This window comes from Astatotilapia calliptera, chromosome 11 (genome assembly GCF_964374335.1).
Source record: "Astatotilapia calliptera chromosome 11, fAstCal68.1, whole genome shotgun sequence".
Taxonomy (NCBI): Eukaryota; Metazoa; Chordata; class Actinopteri; order Cichliformes; family Cichlidae; genus Astatotilapia; species Astatotilapia calliptera.
This window is the reverse complement of record NC_137432.1, coordinates 33,367,426-33,390,334: the sequence shown is the minus strand read 5'-3', so window position 1 is coordinate 33,390,334 and position 22,909 is coordinate 33,367,426. Positions and strand designations below refer to the sequence as shown.

At 41.9% G+C, this 22,909-nt stretch overlaps 1 long non-coding RNA gene across 1 annotated transcript; it reads left to right on the top strand.

Annotated features, from left to right (window-relative positions):
• Window positions 1–11,047: 11,047 nt before the first annotated feature.
• Window positions 11,048–11,650, top strand: LOC145431868 (uncharacterized). The gene is made up of 3 exons (XR_013912174.1): window positions 11,048–11,188; window positions 11,283–11,400; window positions 11,490–11,650. It is a non-coding gene; the product is annotated as an uncharacterized LOC145431868 (long non-coding RNA).
• The last annotated feature ends 11,259 nt before the right edge of the window (window positions 11,651–22,909 follow it).

The window sequence follows — 22,909 nt, the reverse complement described above, 5'->3', positions numbered from 1 at the left end:
AACAACCAGTCAAAATCTGCATTTATCTTCATCAGTAGATCTAATTCACAACCTTTCTTTCTCATAAGACCAATTAAGGGCTTTAATCACACCCTTTTTAACCGGCTTGTCTCTAAACTCTCTGTGATCACAGTTATTTCACTGCCTTCTTTGTTTACTTTTTTTCCACAGCAGCAGTGAATACTGTAACCCTTGTCTTGCTGCGTTAACCCAACACACTACACCTGTAGTATACTTTACGTGGCAGCAGCGTTCACTACTGCTTTAACTGCAGTTGCATGCCAGGTCTCTGTCTGTGATTAATGAGCATCCAGTTATAACCCCCCTGATTAGCAGTGGAGCACTCGGGCTAATGAGCTCACTGTGAACCTGGAGGTTACTGTAACCAGCGCAACTCATCTGTCAAGACCTGAAGACCAGTGGACTCATGCAGGCCTCAGATCAGCTGGATGGTTATCAGTGTAGGAGAGAGCATGAAAGTGACATCAGCAGCTACTGAGTGAACTACTTACATGTGTGTCCTCGTTTGCATTTTATTTTCTATAGAATAATGAATGATGGCAGGCTGAGTCAAATGCAAAAGTTTGCTGGCTTTTAAGCAACACCTGGATTTAAAAAGCTTTTCCCCATGGCTGTTATACCTCTACCACCATTTGCAATGTTGTGGAAATCTCCTGTAGATTTCCTTTCAGGATTTTTCTTGCTATGCCTCTCTCTTATCATGTCTCTGCTTCCACATAACATAAAAAGGGGAAGACAACAGCAGGGCTGTGTAATCCAATTCTCGAATGAACTTTAATCTAAGGCTTTTGTCCTGTTAATGTCTGTTTTGCTTTGGTACTCCAGTAAATGCCCAATCGGATGGCAATTTTCAACAAACAAATTAAGTTGATGTTGTTGTAGAGTCACAAATTCCACAGAGGGAAGAGGTCAGGGTGGATTATTTACTTCACAATGCCCTCAACTTATGAGGATGCTTTTATTTCAACATAATGGAAAAAAAATGTCTGTGTTCCTTTTTGTAATAACCTTTCTGTGCCGTTGCAGATTTACTGTTGTAACCACTATGACTACGACGCTTTTCTGACCTTAAAGTATTTATTTGAGCTCTTAGACCTAACAAAGATGTATAAAAACCAAAGCATCAATTATGGAATTTTTAACATATTTTTTTTTATTGGATGCATATCTACTCCCAAAAGGTTAAGGAGATAATATATATTGCTTTTCTTTTTCCTTTTAGCTGACTAGCTGACAGTCTCTGCAATCTCACTATATGTATTTAATAGCTGCTCTATACAGATCTTGAGAAGTACACGGTATTGCCATGTGTAAGTGAGCTGTGTATGTTCAAATGTTATTTCTTGAGCACTTTACTAAGGACTTTATTCCCATGTCTTCTGGAGATAAAAACTGTTTGTTTCTGAGGTCAAGAATGAACCTCAGCTGCTACTTGAACACGAATGAGAAGTTTTGAAATGATCAAAAAAGTGAAAAACTAGAAATTTATAGAAACTCCAGATGTCAAGGAAGATTTTGTGATCCAAATAAAAAAGAAAGAAAAGAAAGGAACAAACAGCAGAGTAGCTGCTAAATGGGCCTCATGGTAAGATCTTTTCACTTTACATGCTGATTCCTGAAACAGTGACTCTTGCGTCATTTCAACACATTGCTCAGCGACGTGTTATTGATGACGTGTTATTATTTATTATTATTATTTATTATTATTAATATTTATTAATATTATTTATTATTATTATTTCAGCATTATCATTATCATTATCATTATCATTATCATTATCATTATCATTATCATTCAGCATTATCATGCTGAAATAATGTGAAATAGGAAAAACACATGAAACGTATCAAAGTTTTCTTCATACCTGCCTCCAGATAAGAGAGCACAGTGAGTGTCTACACTATCAACAAGAGGCAAAAGTGTCCTTGAGCTCTTTTCTAGAGGCAAAACAGAAGACACCAAACACTTAGGACATCCAGTGCTACCAAAACAAACAGAGCTTATGAAATAGAAGGGGCTTCCAGGCTTTTGGTAACAGGGAATAGCATGACTCTCATATGATACAGAATTTGAACCCGTGGTCATCATGGATAAATTTAACAATATCCATATCTATTTATATCTTTTTTTATTTTTGGTTTAATTCAGCTTAATTTCATTCTCAAATCATTGTGCCTGAAGGTGGCAAGATTGCAAAAGCATTAAAAATGAACAGTTAGACACCACTTTTTAGATATCAGATGTGCATTATTGACAAAAGTGTGCCTGTTACCGTCTTTACAGGGTTATTGTGACACACTTAGTGAGCAGACTGTGGCACTGAGAGGAGTCTGCAACAAAGAAATTACAAATGGGCTGACATCCATAATTGACACGTAAGAATAAAGATGGTAAAACTGCACTTGAATTGCAGAAGTACTGTAATGGTAATCAGAGCTTATTCAAATCTGATAATTACCGCGATTAATATTTACCCCGTCTATGATCTGTCACGCTGTTGAAATATGAATAAAAAGGAGTGTTCCAAGAAACTGGATATATAAACATCACTGTCAACAGACCAGTACATAGGAATACACTACACAGAATGCACTACACTCCCACAAAGAACAACAACGGGCCTCACGGCTGACTGGCTCTGCGCTCTCAGTGAGGTCTGACCCACTTGGCCCGCTTCACCCATGCGGTCCAGTCCAGAGCGGCCAGCTGCTGTTGCTGCGGGTGATGATGAAGATGTTGGCACAGGCATCGACTCAGGTGCCGTCTCCAAGGGAAGCAGTGGGACTGTGACAATCTGATCATCTCTGCAGCGACTGACACCTGACTGCACCCCCAACCTGGATTGGCTAACACCCTCAGCTGTCCTCGAGAAGCCTGAGTGACAGAGATTCAGGAGGCTTATGAATGGCCCGTGACCTGATAAATAATCAGTTTTTCAAATAAGATGAAACACATATATATTTTTTAAACTTTTGGATGAAGATATGTCACAAAGTTTTTCCAGGTCAGACTAGAAATATATAAGCCATTCAGCTCTTGGGTAGCTCAATCAAGTTAATTAGACTGCAATCAAGGCTTTATCATTATTTAACATTTTGCCTCTTTGATGTTGATGTTTTGGGTTCATTGCTCTGAGCGTAACACACAAACACACTCACACTCTCTTTTTAGTATTTAGATGACGTGCCTTACAGAACTCATGTACACTCAGGACTTTTTGCTTCTTAATCCACATATTTTTTGGATTAAGGATTACTGATTGTGCACTATTGAAGTGGGATTTTGAACCTTCAAGATAATTCAAGGCAAAGCAAAATGATTCCAGATTTCAAAATGTCAAAAGTTCAAATGTGGCCACTTCACCTCATCTCCTGCACTCACTTGTCAACGTGCCCTCTTTGATTTGCCATTGGCCTCTGTGATAACTGGGTTAATTTTAATTGGATAAGAGATTCATCAGGACAACTCTCATTGGTTCTCAGGCCAGTCAGCGCTGCTCTCCCAGTTTGACCACCTTACTTCCTGTCCCCCAGGACACCATTAGCCGCTGCTAGGTACGTGTCTGTTTGTTAAAGCTTGTCACGCTGCGCCGCAGCCACATATAACAACAGCAGAGCGAGGGAGAAAATGATTCAAAGCTCCCTCCGTATAAACTGTAATGCTATATTTATAAGCCCGTATTTATAAACACATTTGCATATATCAAGATGAAAAAGTTGTTTGAATTGGGGGGCAATTTGCATTTGGTGAAACATATGGCAGAGCCACGGAAGCCATGGGCCATGCCTTCATTACCCGATCTTCGTTTCATCAGCTCCTTGCTCCCCCACTGAGCCTCCCCACGGCGGAGCCTTCTGTCCCCGAGGTTTCAGTGACAGGGGACAATATGTCCCCAAGGTGAGGAGTAGGGGGAAAGCCGCACACACACCGCTCCTCCAATGATTATTTAATCAGACTCTTCACTCTGGATCTGAAAGACGAGAGAGGTACAAAGTGGCGCTTATTACCCATTTGTTCAACGCTGAGAAAGAGGGAGAGAGGGTGAGTGAGGGGAGAGCGGAGTGAGAGCTTCAGATAAGGTAACTGATGAAGAATGGAAGGACCAGATGATGTGAGGAGAAAGAAAGAAAGAAAGGAAAGGAGGTGGGGAGAGGAGATTTGAAATTATAAGAGAGGATTTTTCTCTTACTCGTGTGCTATTTTATTCCAACACATTTATTTGACAGCTTCTAATTATGTTGTAGATTTAATATTTTGCACATCTTTTTTCCATATTCTTATCATTTTCCATTTGAATTGAAATTGAATTGTTATGGATTAACTTACAAGTGACATATAAGTAGTTAAACAGGATCTATTAAAGAAATCATACAGCATAAATAGAGACAAATTGGTGATTAAAGTGCAGAAAATAAAAAAGTAAACATACTGAATCATTTTTTAACGTGCATTTATTCAAGGGAAAATTTCGACAAACAGCTTGGACTTTAAGCAGAATATTTTTTACACGCTCTATGTTCAGCACTGCTGGTAGATGACCTATAATAGAATTACAAACTATGGAGCAACAAAAGAACGGAAGGGAGAATAAAAGGAGAACTAAGTGCATCTGTGTTGGGGTTTTGCTTGTGTGGAGGTCTTGCAGGTGAAGGTTCAGCCTGGCTCTATCCCTGCCTGGCTGCAGTTTGGTGTGCCAGTCACACAAATGCTACATTTGCATGTGCAAAAAACCCCTGTGTTGAAGTGCTGCACCACCCCTCCCACCCCCTTTCAGCGTGTGTGGTCAACCTGTTTGTGATTTAAGTGCTTATGATAGCTCCTCATCTACAGCCACAGCCCGTCTCTCAGACCCGGTTTGTTGTTTTGATATGGAATACCTGCTTTTTCCAGGCTCTTGTTTTTCCTCCAGGAGATATCTCTGTGTGGGGAGGGGTTCGAAAAGGACAAGCAGGTCACCGTTGTCTGTCACGGTTTCTGCCCTCAATGTTTGTTTTTCTATTTTCGTACTCTGATTCCATTTGGATAGTTGAATTTTGAGGCCATGTGGTTGTTTTTGAAGGTCACGCGGGTATTCCTGGAGTATCTGGCCGCAAACGTTCACCTGACAGACTAAATTCAGTCAAAGTTGTTTTGAAAGTCACCTGCTTTGGGCCACGATCCTGTGTCATAAATTTAACACAAATTGTTTAATTACAGGGTTTGGAAGGGATATATATATATATATATATATATATATATATATATATATATATATATATATATAATCAAATTAAAGGTACTGTAAATGAAGCTGTATTTTTACCCTGCAACTTTTACAAGTGTGTTGTCAACCTCATGACGGTTAAATATAGAGAAAATAATAATCAAAGTCTGTGGTCATTTTCCTAAATGTTGACTTGTTGTTCTAATAAATTATTTCTAGCAGAGAATACAATAAAAGTCACTTAGTGCTCAAAGTAGAAACATCTTTCAGCACTTTCCAAGACTTTCCAAGAGTTAAGAAGTACCCAGACTCTAATCCCTAAACTTATATGCTAACACAGTAAGTGGTTTTGGGGGTTTGGAAATTGTTATTGAAAGTTATAGCAATAGGGGAAAATAGCTATTATTATTTTTGCCATGAAAAACTTTCTTTTTTCTCTAAAACACAAGGTCAGGGTACTGCAGACTAAAGCTTAACACATAGTACTGTATTTAACCTGTATTGCAGGACTGTCAGTCAAGCTTTAGACCTCACTTTGACTGGACCTAAACAGTTTTTATACATACCAACAGTTGAACCCTAACTGTTGGGTTCAACTGTTGAAATGTAATGTTCTTATTACATGTGGAATTAAAAAAGGCCATTTTCTTCATTTCTCCTGATTGTACCGCTGCTAGATCTTCCCATGACCTCTTTGAAAAAGCAGAGATACACTGTGGTGTACCTTATGTAGAGACTCGCTACTTTACACAACAGCAAAAATATATACATAAATAATCATGAGAAACAGTTCTTAAATCTGTTCCAAAGTTCACACTGTGAAGAAACATTTGAGAGCAGTATAATGCCTGCAGATGCCCTGGTTGGTCATCAGTCTGGGTTCAGTTATGAGTGTGCACCTCCCCGAAGAAAAACATTGACAGAAAACACTCCTTGACTATGCAAACAGTCAATTGAAAATACTGGTTTAATTAATTTCCCTTTATGATAATGATTTCATCTAGGGCCAATAAATAGTCATCTTTGCTATCCCCCCCTTAATGTAACCCCAATATTATTTTTGCCATTTAACTGAAGCTAAAATGGGGGAAAACAGGATGGGTGCGTCATTAATGCATCGACACGCGGCGACTGGGGGAAAAGCATCCAGTCTGTTAATAAGTAATGACTGCCCGAGATCACAGGAACCTTACACTACAACAAAACAAGTTAAGCACAAGCTTTGATAATGACTGTTAATAATTCAACATGTGTAATTATCGCTTTACAGGAAAGCACAATGGCGGCAGCTTGCTGTAGGGATGGTGGTAGCAATTAAAGACGAGATAGATCGAGGTCAGCGGAACTGGGGGAGGCGTCGGAGGGGTTCTTGTTGAGTCGACGATCGCTGACCTTACAGGCCCTGTTACGTGACGTGAAGGAAAGAACCCGAAAGAAAGCGTCGGTGTGGTTTTCCTTTCGCTCTGTCTTCATTTGAGAGAACATTTGGAACATGCTCTCGTCTCGATTTTACAAAAATGTAAATGTCTCGATCAATGGGAAAACCCTCTTGGCCTCCTTTATGAGATCCACAGCTTTCCTTTGCAGCATGCCTGTCTGTGCATGTGGTATCTGCGACCAACTACTTCCTCAAATTTGCTTCTCCATTGTCCCCAAGACCTTGATTCACACACTAGCCAAATGTCGAGGTTGCACATTTGCAACTCAAAACTAGCCAGATCAATGGTAAACGTAATCACTCTATTTGTCATTCTGAGATTTGAATTTCACAATGAGCATGTGGAGAAGAGCAGAAGGGAGGAAAAAAACTGGAAAGATGTCTGACTTCTCTCAAAATCAATGTCTTTCAACAGCCCTCCGATCCTCTTTGAAGGAAAGGGCATTCACAAGCATTTGGCGGCCATTGTTGGCAGTAAAATGACTAATCATAACATCATTGATGTGTTAAAAAAACGACTACAGACGACAGTACCATTGACAACCTTTGCTCCCATCCACAGAGAAAGAGTTAATTTGATCGTGATGACACCAGTCTCTTTCAAGCCCCTTTTCAGGCCAGCAGCAGCTGGGGCTGGAAGAGCAAGAGATGGGATGAATCCTCAGCAGAGTGAGGGGGGGGGGGGGGAGAAAAATAACAAGAAGAGTCGTTATTACGTCTCCATTTTAGGACTAAGAGGGGTTTCTGAATTGCCCTGGATTGCGATCCTGCGTTCGTTCATTCCTATATAGGCCCTCTGAGTGGCAAATGGGCCTTGGGCCAGTGTTAGGCACTGAAGCTGGAACAAGAATAAGATCACAATTGCATTTAAAGCCCAGAGAGGCAAAGAAGAGGAGGAGAGGCAGAAAGAGGGAGCCTATGAGCCCTAATTGCCAGATGGTGAATATTTTTGCTCCCTTTCAACGGCGCATTAATTGCAGGGCTGCCCGGGGGTTGAGACGCACTGATCAGTGTGGCAGAGGATCCTGACCCTGATTATCCCCCCTCAGACTCCCCCGCTGGAGAGACAGTGAGAGGGGGGTGGAGGGTACTGCAAAGGAGAGGAGGGGAGGTAAGGGTTTTGCAACTGTTACTCACCCAATCATTTGCTATCGAGCCACCTGGGCCTTGACACTTTCGGGTTTGGAGTTGGAAAGGAGGCGACGGTGATCAAACGGGGTGGAGGGTCTTCTGGGTGCAAGAGAAGGGAAAGCTAGAGGGGTGTGATGAGTATAGGTGTAGTGGTGAATGGAGAAGAGACCACCTCCTGTCCTCCTCTCTCCTCCCCTTCACCCCCTCCCCTTCCTCCTCCTCTCTCCCACCCCTCCCTGCCCCTCATCTCCTCGTTTACATATCTCCAAAAGATGTAATTGAATTAAATAAAGCTTTCCTTCGGGGCAGCTGCCACAGCTGCTGTTTGTGGCATGTCAAAAGGCCCGCCACTTTAAGAGCACTTACATATGCTCCAAATTAGCAGGTCAGATAGGCGGACGCACGATGACAGGGCCGAGGTTGCCAGCGCGACAAGGGGCCACAGCTGTGAGCAATTCACTGGCAGAGTGGGGGCTCTTTCAGACCCCTGATTATGAAGGGCAGCGTGCACGTGCTCATACACACACAAACACATTAACAGGTGTGTAAGTACACCAACGTGTGTAAGTACACCACGTACGAACACCTATTCATAGACATACTGTAGATAAAGGGGTCACTGTGGTAATTAGGAAGCATCACAGATTTATGAGAGGACAACACATTTCATATGGGACCCTGCATGACCCTTTGAGGTTTTTTTGTAAATAAAAATAATTATTAAAAAAAAGAATAAAAAGTAAGAATGAACAAAGATTAGTCCTGTTAACACTGTCACAGGTTGCTTATAACTATGACGATAACTTTTCTCTAACCCACAGTTTTTTTAATCCTATTTTAAAGATCACCAGGGTCTGCATAACACTTTGACATGCAAATAATGTTACATGAAACGTGACTAGCCTGGATAGCTAATCCTGCAAAACTGCACTCTGTTTCTTTTAGAGGTAAATCTTTTGGTTTCTCCAACTTTTATCCCAGTTTATAACAGATTATGTGCACATGAAGAGACAGTAAGAGTGGGGAATGTATAATACACAGATTTTGAACCCGCGGCCTAAGGTTCCACTCCTCCGTGTGACTATTGTTATTGATTTAAGCTTTGTTTTCGCTGACTGTTTGGTTGGGTTTACACACCAAATCCACTTGGTTATGATTAGGAATAAAACCATTTAGGCTCACAGGGGAATACACAGTATTTATAGTATAAAGATGCAAAAACTATTAAGGAACTACAATCAGAGGTAATTCTTTTTTTTATTAGACAAACAACATGATAAAAATAATGACTGCAGAATTTCATTTAGCTGTTTCACTTTCAGTTTTCTTACACTTATGCCATTGGGGGAACACTTGAAGAACAAAGATTTTAACATTCATAACACCTGTACTTAAAAAAAACTATAACAAGTCAAATTGTCTGCTGTGAAAATGATTTGCCATCTTCAGTTTGGAGCTAAGGGTGTATGTGTTTGCATCCGATGATCACTGCAGGATCTGTAAACATTTTGTGTTCACAGTGATAGTGCACAGAAAGAAATCGGACAAGTTAACATACAAATCAAGGCAGTCAAAGACTATCTGACCCCCTGATATCGTCACCAGACACATTGTACCTGATGTAGTCATGCTCTATTTTCAGATCTCGTTTATTTCAAGATTTTCTTCTTTCAGTTTGGTTTTCAGAGCGCTAAATGAGACTGCTACAAGGAAACGCTTGAAAAATAATTAAAAAACAGCCAATATTTGTACTGTAGTAATGTTGCTGTTTATTGAGGGTTTGGATGTGATGAGCAGAGGCATCTTAAAATGATCAACACTTAACTCGAGCTATGTATGAAGTGAGACACGCCTGTCATATCGTAATCAACCGTTGTGAACAATCATCTAATGACTTGTCACTCAAGGTCTGCTGGGCAATTATGTTGCATTTGCATGGCAGTGAATGATGTTTATGACAAATAATTCATGTCCTAATTGCTTGTCTGTTTTCTTTAAGTCGTGCACTGCTGATAGGATGTGATTAGCTGGGGACTGAGAAGTAAACCAAAGTTGACACTGATCATACAGGTTATGTTTATCTGCAGAGCGTGGCCTTTTATGATTACCTAATATATAGGGAGCTATTTTTTGCGGAGTCCAAATGCAATCATGTCTTTTGTCTCCCTTGTGTCTTCTGGGACTTTTTAACTTTACTGAGTCGACATAGTAATGAATGATGACAGAGTGATCACAGAGCAGGCACAGACAGCTTGTTACTTCAGAAAAGTATATTTTGGTAACATATCAATCGGTGTTAGTGAACCCAGTGATAAGGTTGTGTTTTTTACATTTCCATTGGTGAAAGTTTTTGGAATGTATTTGAGGTGTAGAAAAGCAGTAGTAGACTGAATCAGCTGCAGCCACAAACATAAGAAGTTCCCACAAGAATGTCAAACAATTCCAGGAAAGATTCCAGGTGAGCTTGATTTCCAAGAACCAAGTGGAGCACCCAAACCAGCTGCCTAGTATTCAAACAAGAACAAAGGGCGTGTTTTAGGCAGGGCCCTTAGTTCTGTAATGTAGTGGCACATCAAACCTGGATTACTAATGAAATAGTAAGAGTAAGAAAGTAATGATACTGAAATGAATGCCCATGCCTCCACTTAGGAGAATAGTTCCACCACTTAATCCTACCAGGAAATATTGTTTTATGTGTGACTGAGTTCACTGTTTGAAATCTGACCAGTGTTAACAACACAAAAGCACCTTGAATGAAATATAAACAACTGAAATGCAGCACTTTTAAACTAAAATATCACACTTTAGTTACAGGAAATGAATATTTAAAATACTCTTTTAAAAAAGCTAAATAAATGTACAAAATGATTCTTGGTTGTAAATTTGGACTGGAAATAAAGAAAGTTACATATGGAAAAAGTATCTCTAAATCTTAGAAACCAAAAATACTCACACACTTTAAGTCTTTTAAAGTACATTCAAACAATGCAGGCATGTGTCGACATGTCTAAAAGCAAGCAGCAAAAAAAGTGAGCACTGCACTCATAGCCTCTTGAGCTGTCAGTTCGGCAAAGGTGGTTAATCTACTAGTGATAGAAACAATGGGGAGACTGCTTAAGGGAATGATGAGCAGGACTGTAGCAACTGGTGGCAACCAAAACCTCACAAGAGTTGGGGTTCCTCTATGCTCCAACAAAAAGTCAAAGGTGTTAGGAGGTGGTGGGTAGGTGTACTGTTGTTGTTTGGGTTTTGTTTTCCTTTTGGTTATAGGTAGGCGAGGCGGGGCTTGATGGCATTCCAACACACCTGCGACGCATCGGACGTCATCAGTGAGCGCTTTTAGGGAGCAGAGTCACGGACGTCTGGTGTCGGAGTATTATCGCTGTCACAAGTGGTAACGAGTTAGCACAGGCTGCATCTGTTGATTTTACGCTGTGGAGCTGTATGTTTTAAAGGATCCACGTTTCGCCTACTTTTCTTTGTCTTAGCCTGTTCCATCGCCTGCCCGCCTACCTAGGATTTTGTGTTGGCTATTCTGGATCCGCGACGGAGTGCTACGTACCATCAGGCGGCGATCACCGCAGCGGCTGTGGTTTGGGTGGTCAAGTAAGCTCTCCAACTCTCTCCGTCCACTTGTGTTTAACGTTCGGCTATCAACGGTATGCCATAAACCCTGTTTTGTTCCCTGTTGTCAGGTAGCTCCGGTGCGTCTGCTACCTACCTGTATGCTTCGGCTCCATCTCATCGCCTCGGTGTTTTCCTGCTGGCACATTTTTATTTATCACTGTATATAGCCCCTTTCCCTTGTAAATATTCCCCCTTACTTGTATATATATAAAACTTGCATCACCAACCATTCTGCGTCCGTGTGTGTTTCTGCCACGTAATCCATCTGTGTAATCCAGCAAACCTAACAGAATACTCCGACCATTTTTGATGGATTCGGCAGAACACACAGGTCCCGCGTCCGGCGATTTACTCCAGAAACACGAGGAGTCACTGGAGGCGGGCCTGGTTCGTCCATCATCTTCGCCGTTGGCGGCGGGTTTTTTCTTTGTGGATAAGAAAGATGGATCTCTCCGACCCTGCATTGATTTTCGGGGTCTTAATGACATTACTGTGAAGAACAAATATCCTCTTCCCCTGATCTCTTCTGCTTTTGAACCTTTACAGGACGCGGTCATTTTTACGAAGCTGGACCTTCGCAATGCGTACCATCTGGTGCGCATGCGCCAGGGAGATGAGTGGAAGACGGCCTTTAACACTCACCGTGGACATTACGAATACTTGGTAATGCCGTTTGGTCTGACGAATGCGCGGCAGTGTTTCAGGCGTTGATTAATGATGTGCTTCGGGACTTTTTGAATCGGTGTGTGTTCGTTTATTTGGATGACATCCTTGTTTTTTCGCGGTCGTTTGAGGACCATGTTCAGCAGGTGCGCAGCGTTTTGCAGCGCCTCCTGGAAAACAAACTTTTTGTGAAAGCGGAGAAGTGCGAGTTTCATGCTCATTCTGTGTCGTTCCTGGGCTATGTCTTTGCTAAGGGGCGGGTGGGGCCGGATCCTGGCAAAATCAGGGCGATTGCGGATTGGCCGACTCCTTCCTCGCGCAAACACCTGCAGAGGTTTTTGGGGTTTGCTCATTTTTATCGCCGATTTATTAAGAACTTCAGTCAGATCACCCTTCCGCTCACCCGGCTTACGTCCTCGGCTCGAGTTTTCTGTTGGTCTCCTGAGGCCGAGCAGGCGTTTGCTCGGTTGAAGGAGTTGTTTTGTTCCACGCCCGTTCTCGCCCACCCGGATGGTGCCAGACAGTTTGTGGTGGAGGTGGATGCTTCTGATGTGGGTGCGGGGGCGGTGTTGTCGCAGCGCTCGCCCGATGATGGCCGTCTCCATCCGTGCGCATTTTTTTCGCGGCGGTTTTCTCCGGCTGAGCGGAACTATGACGTGGGTAATCGTGAGCTGCTGGCGGTTAAGCTGGCTTTGGAGGAGTGGCGTCACTGGTTGGAGGGGGCGGAACAGCCGTTTGTGGTTTGGACGGACCATAGGAACCTCTCTTATATTCGGAGTGCGAAGCGGCTTAACTCCAGGCAGGCCAGGTGGCAGCTGTTTTTTAGCCGGTTCCATTTTACGATCTCGTTTCGCCCGGGTTCTCGCAATGTTAAGCCGGACGTTTTGTCCCGTCAGTTTTCCCCCGCGTCTGAGTCTACGGGGGTGGTTCCGATCATCCCCTCGTCTTGCGTGGTGGGGGCCGTGACATGGGAGATCGAGAGCTTGGTGCGCCAGGCACAGCGGCAGGATCCGGACCCGGGTTCGGGCCCGCAGGGTAAACTGTTTGTTCCGGCGGCCGTGCGCGCGCGTGTCTTGCACTGGGCGCACGCGTCTCATTTTGCTTGTCATCCTGGCGTGCGTCGTACGGTTTCCCTGCTACGGCGCTCCTTTTGGTGGCCCGCTTTGGCGAGGGATGCCCGCGAGTATGTGCTGGCCTGTGACACTTGTGCGCGCAATAAGAGCCGTCACCTGGCCCCCCCCCGGGTTGCTGCATCCCCTGCCTGTCCCTGGTCGACCTTGGTCGCATATTGCAGTTGACTTTGTTACCGGGTTGCCGCGTTCCGCTGGTCACTCGGTGATCCTCACCATTGTGGACAGGTTCTCCAAGGCGGCGCATTTTGTCCCTCTGTCTAAACTTCCTTCTGCCCTGGAGACTGCTCGCGTGCTCGTGGATCATGTTTTTCGGTTACATGGACTTCCTTTGGACATTGTGTCGGACCGGGGGCCTCAGTTTGTTTCTCGGGTGTGGAAGGCTTTTTGTACCGCGTTGGGAGTGGGGGTGAGCCTTTCCTCGGGCTATCACCCACAGTCTAATGGACAGACTGAAAGGGCCAATCAGCAGCTGGAGTCCGCCTTGCGCTGTGTGGCCTCCTCTGACCCCGCTTCCTGGAGTGGTCATCTTGCTTGGATTGAGTATGCTTATAACTCTCTCACCTCGGCAGCTACGGGGTTTTCTCCGTTTGAGGTTTGTCTGGGATATCAGCCGCCGTTGTTTCCTTCTCAGGAGGCGGAGATTGCGGTTCCGGCCGTGCGGGATCATCTACGTCGCAGTCGGAGGATTTGGCGCCGGACCAAGGCGGCGCTGCTCCGGACCGTGTCTCAGACTCGCCGGGCTGCTGATCGGAGGAGAACGCCTGCGCCTCCATACACCGTGGGCCAACAGGTTTGGCTGTCCTCTGCGAATGTTCCTTTGAAGTGCGTGGCCAGGAAGCTTGCCCCTCGCTTCCTGGGTCCTTTCACCATCCAACGCATCATCAATCCTGTTTCTGTGAGGCTGCAACTACCGGCTTCTATGAGGATTCATCCTACGTTCCATGTTTCTCAACTGCAGCCAGTCTCTCACAGCCCGCTGTGCCCACCCGTGGAACCTCCTCCGCCCGCCCGGGTGGTGGACGGGGGTCCTGTCTATTCAGTCCGGCGGCTGCTGGATGTGCGCCGTCGTGGCCGAGGTTTCCAGTTTCTGGTGGACTGGGAGGGGTATGGCCCGGAGGAGCGCTCTTGGGTCTCGAGGGCCTTCATTGTGGACCCAGCGCTTATTGTGGATTTTTACAGGAGGCATCCTGACAAGCCTGGAGGACCGCCGGGTGGCGTTCCTTGAGGGGGGGATACTGTTAGGAGGTGGTGGGTAGGTGTACTGTTGTTGTTTGGGTTTTGTTTTCCTTTTGGTTATAGGTAGGCGAGGCGGGGCTTGATGGCATTCCAACACACCTGCGACGCATCGGACGTCATCAGTGAGCGCTTTTAGGGAGCAGAGTCACGGACGTCTGGTGTCGGAGTATTATCGCTGTCACAAGTGGTAACGAGTTAGCACAGGCTGCATCTGTTGATTTTACGCTGTGGAGCTGTATGTTTTAAAGGATCCACGTTTCGCCTACTTTTCTTTGTCTTAGCCTGTTCCATCGCCTGCCCGCCTACCTAGGATTTTGTGTTGGCTATTCTGGATCCGCGACGGAGTGCTACGCACCATCAGGCGGCGATCACCGCAGCGGCTGTGGTTTGGGTGGTCAAGTAAGCTCTCCAACTCTCTCCGTCCACTTGTGTTTAACGTTCGGCTATCAACGGTATGCCATAAACCCTGTTTTGTTCCCTGTTGTCAGGTAGCTCCGGTGCGTCTGCTACCTACCTGTATGCTTCGGCTCCATCTCATCGCCTCGGTGTTTTCCTGCTGGCACATTTTTATTTATCACTGTATATAGCCCCTTTCCCTTGTAAATATTCCCCCTTACTTGTATATATATAAAACTTGCATCACCAACCATTCTGCGTCCGTGTGTGTTTCTGCCACGTAATCCATCTGTGTAATCCAGCTAACCTAACAAAAGGATAGCTTCTTGATCCATGCAAACAAGTATCTCTCAGCTGATTTACTCTATAAAGACTGAACTCTTCAAACTGATGCATCAGACCACCTTCATTTCATCTAAACCCATCCTGAGTCATCTGACTTTCTTTAGAGGACAAATACAATGAAAAATGACATTTATCTTTAATTAAGATGCAATTTTTATCTACACATTAATCCACACGTGAGAGTCACTCACTACATAGTTTTTTAGATGCACTCTTTGTTGAAGCAACTCAGTACATTTAGGCCTGTAGACACTCTCAAGACGACCTGCTGAAGTTCAAACTGAGAATCAGAGAGAGAAAGAAAGGTGTCTTTGGCATGGTTGTTGGTGCTAGATGGGCTGTCCTGAGGATTTCAGAAGCTGCTGATCTATTGGGATTTTCTTATACAACCATCTCTAAGGGTTACAGAAAATATTCAGTGAGCAGGAGTTCTCTTGGTGAAAATGCCTTGTTAATGTCAGAAGTCAGAGGAGTATTGCCAGACTGAGCTGAGGTGGATGAAAGTCAAAGTAACTCAAATAAGCTCACACTAATTACAGACAAGGTATGCAGAAGAGCATCTCTGAATGCAAAACACACTGATCCTTGAAGCTGACGGGCTACAGCAGTAGAAGACTACACTGGATGCTGCTCCTGTCAGCTAAGAGCAACAAAATGAGGCTACAATTCACACAGGGTCATCAAAAATAGACAATATAAGACAGAAAAATTGGAGGTCCAACCCAGCATTAGTAAGGTGTACCTAAGAAAATGGCCTAAGAGTGTATAATGGAGTATTTATGCACAACAAAAAGTATAGTTCAGTAAACTATCTTCTGTTATTACCCTTTAACACTTACAAACCTAGAGCGACATGTACTTACCCAGGAGTGGGTTATAATTAGGAAAAACCTTTGCACAAAACAGGTGAAGATATTCTGCCATTGACATTTTGTAAATGTCAGTTGCTGGCATAAATTCATTTTATTAGAATAGTAAAAGCTTTTATGTAGGGTTTTTTTTTTCAACTAATATCAAAGTCAGGCTTCTCATACTCAAAGTTTGGTTTGTTCATGTGTTCTTTCTTATTGGTGACTAATTACGATCTCACAGTGCACCTGAACGTGGACTGAACCTGTATTTATTTCTGTTTGGTTTTCTTCAAGTGGGAAATCTTTGTTCTCACCTGCAAAAAGAGTTCAGAAAAAATAAATTAAGCGCGCTCATCTTGTGTTTCCTCTATAATTTTAACACATCATTTGACTCGATCCATAGAGTCCAGTGGGAACAAAGATTTGTCCAATACAATTTATATTGAAGAAATCCTATTTGCCTGTATATCTGCGGACACCGTTACACTGGGCACTCCAATCTTGACTTTCAGGGTGTTATTGTTTCTTGTTGTCCTGTGGCTGGGCAGAAAGCCTGTGACTCAGCTGTTTGCGTGCAGCATTTGAGAATAATGGATGTGAAGGCACACCAAACACGGACCTTTAAAAATGCATGAGTGCCCCCCAAAATCCTCCCTCTCCCCCCACCGAATAGAGCTATCACTGGTGCCTGTTATCTCCCTGAACCCCCAGGTAGAAAATGGTAATGATACCACTTAACATCGCTGCACATATGGAGGGAAAATGGAAATGCCAACAGCACCTCAACTATAAAGCAAATCAAATTGAAATATTAATCCGCTGATTAATATAACATTATGAGAGCCCATTCTCTTTGTTGTTAAACAACAAAGGGTTGCAAAATAAGCAACTGCCTAAGAGGTAAGGGGTTTAAAAGAGTCCCACAGAGGTGCTAAAGCCCCTTTCAAACATCATTACTCTGCATAATGTATTCCCTTCCACAGTGCTGAGATTTGATATTGATGTTTACTCATTTATTTTTTAATTAACGTTCGTTGTTAATGAATTCTTTGATGAGAGGCATTTTGTAAATCATTATCCTTGGAAGAGGCAAAAAGGGATGCATCGCTCTTGCCCCTTATACTCATGACAGAAGAAAAAATGCTAGGTGTAAGGGGAAAAAAGTTCCAGATGAGAAGTAGGGTCATTGTTTAAAGTTTGTTTTGTGATGCGTTGATTTCCCCCCGCCTCGCCCCATGTTGGTGTTTTTATGATTGCGTCGCATCTACGGGGATGAGCATACCGAAGTCGACGGGGACCAGAGCGGGAGCTGGTGTGGATACTTAGCTAATTACAGGAATATAACTCAAGGCTTTCAGAGAGCCGCTCCAGTGGGGAGGACGGGTGCAGTTTTATCCACGGAGCCCTTGGTGGAACTCTGTCCTTCCCCTCTTTAATATTGATCACTGGGGAACTCTTGGAGAACAGAAAGTCGGCTTAGAGGCTGGGAAAGTTTGTCGAACCAACAGTTTACTCTTTCTCACAAGTGTCACGAGCTCAAATACTTTTTTCAGTCTCGTGGGCCACACTGAGTGATCTATCATCTATCTTCCAGTGCATGTGACATCCGCTTTGTGTTGTGCCATTGCCTTTTCTAAATCAGCATCATCACAGTTTAAGGAAGGAAGGAAATCTTGATCTCAAAAGATTCCTCAGTTGTAAAACCAATAAAAACATTAAAAGACCAAAACCAGCAACAAATAGTTTCAAACAAATACAGAAGTCTAAAGTGTGCAATTCCTTTGTGCTGTGGAGTTCCATTGTTGCACAAAAGCTTTTAAAACCACGCAGTTTAATCATTGTTGCATAAGGAATATGTTCCTTCATTACAATGAGGACACACTGTAGCTCAGTCTGAGTGAATCTGACACGCACTCAGGATCTGGATCCTAATCCACTGTTGAAAATAGTTTGTTTTAACATTTATGTTTAGTGAAACCACTGAGATACATGAGACGTTTAAACTACAATATTGCCTTGAAGGTTTACCTGAAGGCTACAAGACACTGGTGCAAAATTCTAACATGCCACTTTGGGCTCTTTTGTGTTGCTGTGGAGATGTTTTTTCATTTTTAAGCACATTGAAGTTCTGTTTGTATTTCATGCTCAGCATATCAGCGTATCAGTTGCCAGTAATAATTAGAAAATGAAATGTTACATTGCACAAGTGAAAACTGAGCATCCGTCTGACGTTTTTTCAGTTTATTTAAAGTTTTTTTTGTTGTTGTTTTTATCACGTTCATATGTTCAGGTCCAGTAAGGTCACTTTAATTGCAGTGAGGTTTTATTATTCAGTGAATGCCTTGTTTTATCTAATTTTTCAATTTTATTTTAACTTAATTAATAGATTTTTAATAAATTATATAAACTAAAGGAAAATTCACTATATCCTTGTGCATTTTATTTTATTGCGGAAGCCTCTATGTTGCACTAAAGATGTAAATGGAAATATTACACATGATCAAAGTGGAATTTAAAATGAGACACTGAACAAACTGATCAGCAACAACCACACAGTATAACCACTGTAAAAAGAGCGCAGTATTGAAAACTAAAAACATCATTGATAAAACTCATGTTTTAAGAGTTTTGGCATATCAAGTCTTCATATTTTCTGGTTAATTTGTAAATCTGCAACAACTCATGTATTGTTTGGCCAAACTGGTCGCCAACAGTAAGCTGTGAAGCAAAGTTGCCAATGTATCAAACGCGATACAAAAAATATATAATAAATATATAATAAAACTATATCATCACAACATGATAAAGCAAGAAAAAAATGGTTTTTGTTATAAGGGTTAATAAACATCTCAGTTCCCCCCCAAAAATCTGAATTTTCTGGCTATTTTTTGATGGGTTGGGTCTTACAGCGTTAAGGTTGACCTTTAAGCCTAAGATGTTAGCAAACAGTGCAATTGGTGTATCTTTCTGTTTCTTTTTTAAATATCAATTAACTATAAATATAAGTTTTTCTGTAAAAAAAACAAAACAAAAACAGCTGCGGTGAGAGTGAGCCAAAACAGAGGCAGACTTAGGTGATTTTTTTAAAAGTTAGACAGCCTTAGATTTCTAAAATTGCCACATTGACATATTTATTATAAAAAATAACGATTAAAGCTGTTTGAGCTGGAAACTGATTTGTCTGCTAGACATGCATTGGTGAGAAGAAGTAAAGGTGAGGCTGTTTACAAGAAAGCTCCAAAGGGTATCTTTACAGCGTAGAGAGGAGAGAGATTAGCAGGGAAATGCATCACTTAATAATGCTTTTCCAATATTGACAAGAAGATGCAGGAACACGTTTCTGAGTCTTGTTCAGGGACTTTGGGTTTATGATACTGTAGGCTAGTCTCAGTGTGAGGTTTAGACCAGTTGGCCACAGATGAGTCTCAAGCCCCCAACCCATCTGGAGCCACCTTGGAGATGAAGCAAAAAGCTGGAGCTTGTCCATCTCTTGGCAGGGGCAGTCTCGTCTGTACACATACGAGGCGGATCGTCTTTAATCCTACCAAAGAATTAATTGCTTAATTGGATCAATTATGTATCCCAATAGGTTGATGTGCGGTAGGTGAGTTAAATATTATTGAAGTGGTTTTTGTATCCAGGTTGTTATGTGCTAAGAGTTATTTGGATCTCGATCATATGATCCTACACAAGTTTTAAATCTTACTTAATATCCATTTGCTCATGTCACAGTTTCGTTTCAATCATGCAAGCACTTTTTCAAGTTTGCGTCACTGAGCGACATTATGCAGTGCTTGTTTTCCAGACAGAAGAACTATTTTCATGACTTATGGCATTTGCAGTATCTCAAAGATCGCACTGCTGTTTTTCTTCCTTCAAGCCAGTTTTAAATGGAGCCAAACTGCACAGCTTTAAAGGCACATTCATCAAAAAGCGAGTGCACTGCAGATGCTGCCACTTTTTCTAAAAAAAAAAAAAAAAAAAAAAAAAAAAGATTGCAAGTAGAATTATGGCTTTTCATCAGCCGATAAATTTCACTTGTGATTAATTGCAACACTCACTTTTGGGATCACTTCTACACAAAAGAGCATTTCTGCTTTGTAAAATTCATATAAAAGAAATGCAAATCAATGGTGTTCTTGGCACCAAACATATGCTGCCACAATGCCAACAAGCCTGCCCCTGACAACCCCAGCTGGGGGCTTGTAAGACTTGCTCTTGGCAAAAGACGTTTTTTCCACCCGCTTTGCAAATGATCACCAATTAATACGAACAGCATCCAATTCTAATTTTGCACCTGGTAAGATTGTGAGTATCTTGTAAAGCTCTTCTAAGCTATGGATCCAAATTACTGGATGCTTTCCCCCCCTCCCTTCGGGGATTGCAGAAGGGGGAAAAGAAAAAAAGATGGCAAAAGTCCATAACCTATTGAGACCAACATCAGTGGAAACCATGAAAATGACCGTTTAGCTTGAAAGGTGTTGTTCTTCAGATGATGAAAAGAGAATTTAGCTGAGGGGTGAGAAATGCAATGACGTGTGGGGTCTTTTACTCTGATTCAACAATGTGATATAAATACAAAAATAAATCTGCACAAACATACCACACAGGGGCAAAAGAAACACTCTTTCCAACTTCTTAATAAAAACTATCTGAACATTTATTCTCTTTCCTTGGATCCGTGTAACTTCTTCCTTTGTTATCTCCAAAGGAAACTCACTTTGTTGTATCGTCACTCTAAAACTTTGAGAGGATGGTAACGCAGCAGCATCCATCCATGTGATAAATTCCAGATATTTCACAAAGAAATGAGACTTTAACAATTCAAAGGCGTTTCACGTCACTAATTGCTCATCAGAGTTCTAAGCATCTCTCTGTCTCTTTCTCTCTCCATCTCTCACTCTGAAATTGATACTCGCCATATGACTTATGATGGATAGGAAGCTTTAATGAGCTCTTACAAGCAATTAAGTAATCAGGGATCCCTGCTGCTCTGTGCTGGAGCTCGCAAGAGCAGTGACAAACGGAGGCCCATCAGTACTGTAATCAGCACAGGACACAGTCACCGCTGCTCACCACTCCCTAACCAAGGGCAGCAATGGGCCAAGCAGCAGGCTCCCATCTCATGTTATTGTTTTGTCTGCAAATAGTCTCGGAACTTTGTGATTTTGAGACATGATCTAGTCAGAGTCTCCGCATATCCATATCATCTTATACGCTGTTGTTTTTTTTTCTGAGTGGGGGGTGTAAAACTGCATTGTTGGTGTGAGACTAAAGCTTTTGAATGATGCAAAAAGAAGAGCAAAGAAAACAAAATCGTAGAAGTATGGGAACAAAAAAGTGCAGAGAGTAGGTCAGAGTTCCAAACGGAGAAATGACAGACTTACATTGCTTTAAAGTAAAAATGGGCAATAAGGAACTGGTGTGGATGCAGGTCACGGTTAATCCTAATTAAGCTAATAAAGTAACACTGCATGGGAGAAGTGAAGTGAAAATCAGCCACTTTAAATACAGTCACAGATAATAATAAATGAAAAAGTTCAAATGACTGCTTGTTCTATTGTGAATCACACTTGTTATAATGTTAGCTTTAATTTGTCTCTTGCTCTTGGTTTTGTTTTCTTTAAATGTAAATTCTTCTCCTGCAACAAAAACACTGAACCACTAGTTTAGTAAAATCTATAAAGGAACCTCCTGAGTGGAGTTTATTCAAATGGAGGTACCAGAGTGAACAGAGCTTAGAGGAAAACTCCACCTTCCACTGTTAAGGGGCATCACAAACAGATGTTTCTGAAAATGAATCATCGTTTATTATTTATTATTATTTATTATTTTATATGATGTATTCTGGCCCTGGCTCTGTATCATCATTAATGTTTTTGAGGCTGTTTTTTTTTTTTTCACCGATAAGCCGAAAGAATTTCAACAAACATGCAAAACAGACAAGGATACTTTTAATCTTAAGGTAAAAAAATATATATATGTTTATACTTTTTGTATCAATCTTTTCTGCAGCTTTGATAAACAAACCAAATCAGGGTGATGCACACAGACTGTATACAAAAGATGGAAACGAGGGCTTGAAAATTAAGCAAACACAGACTTGTCTTGAACCTGTATTTTTTTTGCATGGGCAGCAGGGGGCGACTCCTCTGATAGCAAAAACAATTACAACAGTATAGAATTAAAGTATAAACTCTAATGCTCACTTGATTTGTCATGAAATCTTGGTAAAAACTTAACTTAATGGTTAAAATTTATGTAACTAAACTGGTTGTCTCCTTTGTCTCCTCTCTAGAAGAGTTATATTCTATTTGTATATGCCTTTTGTATTACTCTTTTACTTACTGTGCTGCTGTTTCTGGTGTTGTTTCTGTACAGTTTATGGGTGCAGCTGGCTAAACAGCTTTTGTATTATTAGTGATGAACTTAGCAAGCACTCCAACCTCAGGTCTATATTTGGTCATTTCTGGCTCCAAAAAAGCATAGTAGCAATTAAAATGTTAATTTTGAGGCTTCAAAAACAAAAACCAGTGTCTGACATTTTAATGTTGATCTTTCTTGTAGCATCTGTGTCTAGATTTCTGCTAGATTTCTTCTGATTTGGCCCTTTGAAGTGGAAGCATTTCCATGCTTCAGGAACTCTTAAAATGCTTATTTACGTCCTGTTCCTAAAACTAAATAAAAATAAATTATTTAAAAAAAAAATGCTTATTTACGAAAGTGGGAAGAAACCACAATTTAATAATTTTGAGCACTTGTTAAAATTGGCACATCAAGTGCATTCCAAGTTCAGAACTCATTGTATCACATTGTTTGTACTGAGTCCAAACTATCACATTACAAGACATCTACATGGCAGTA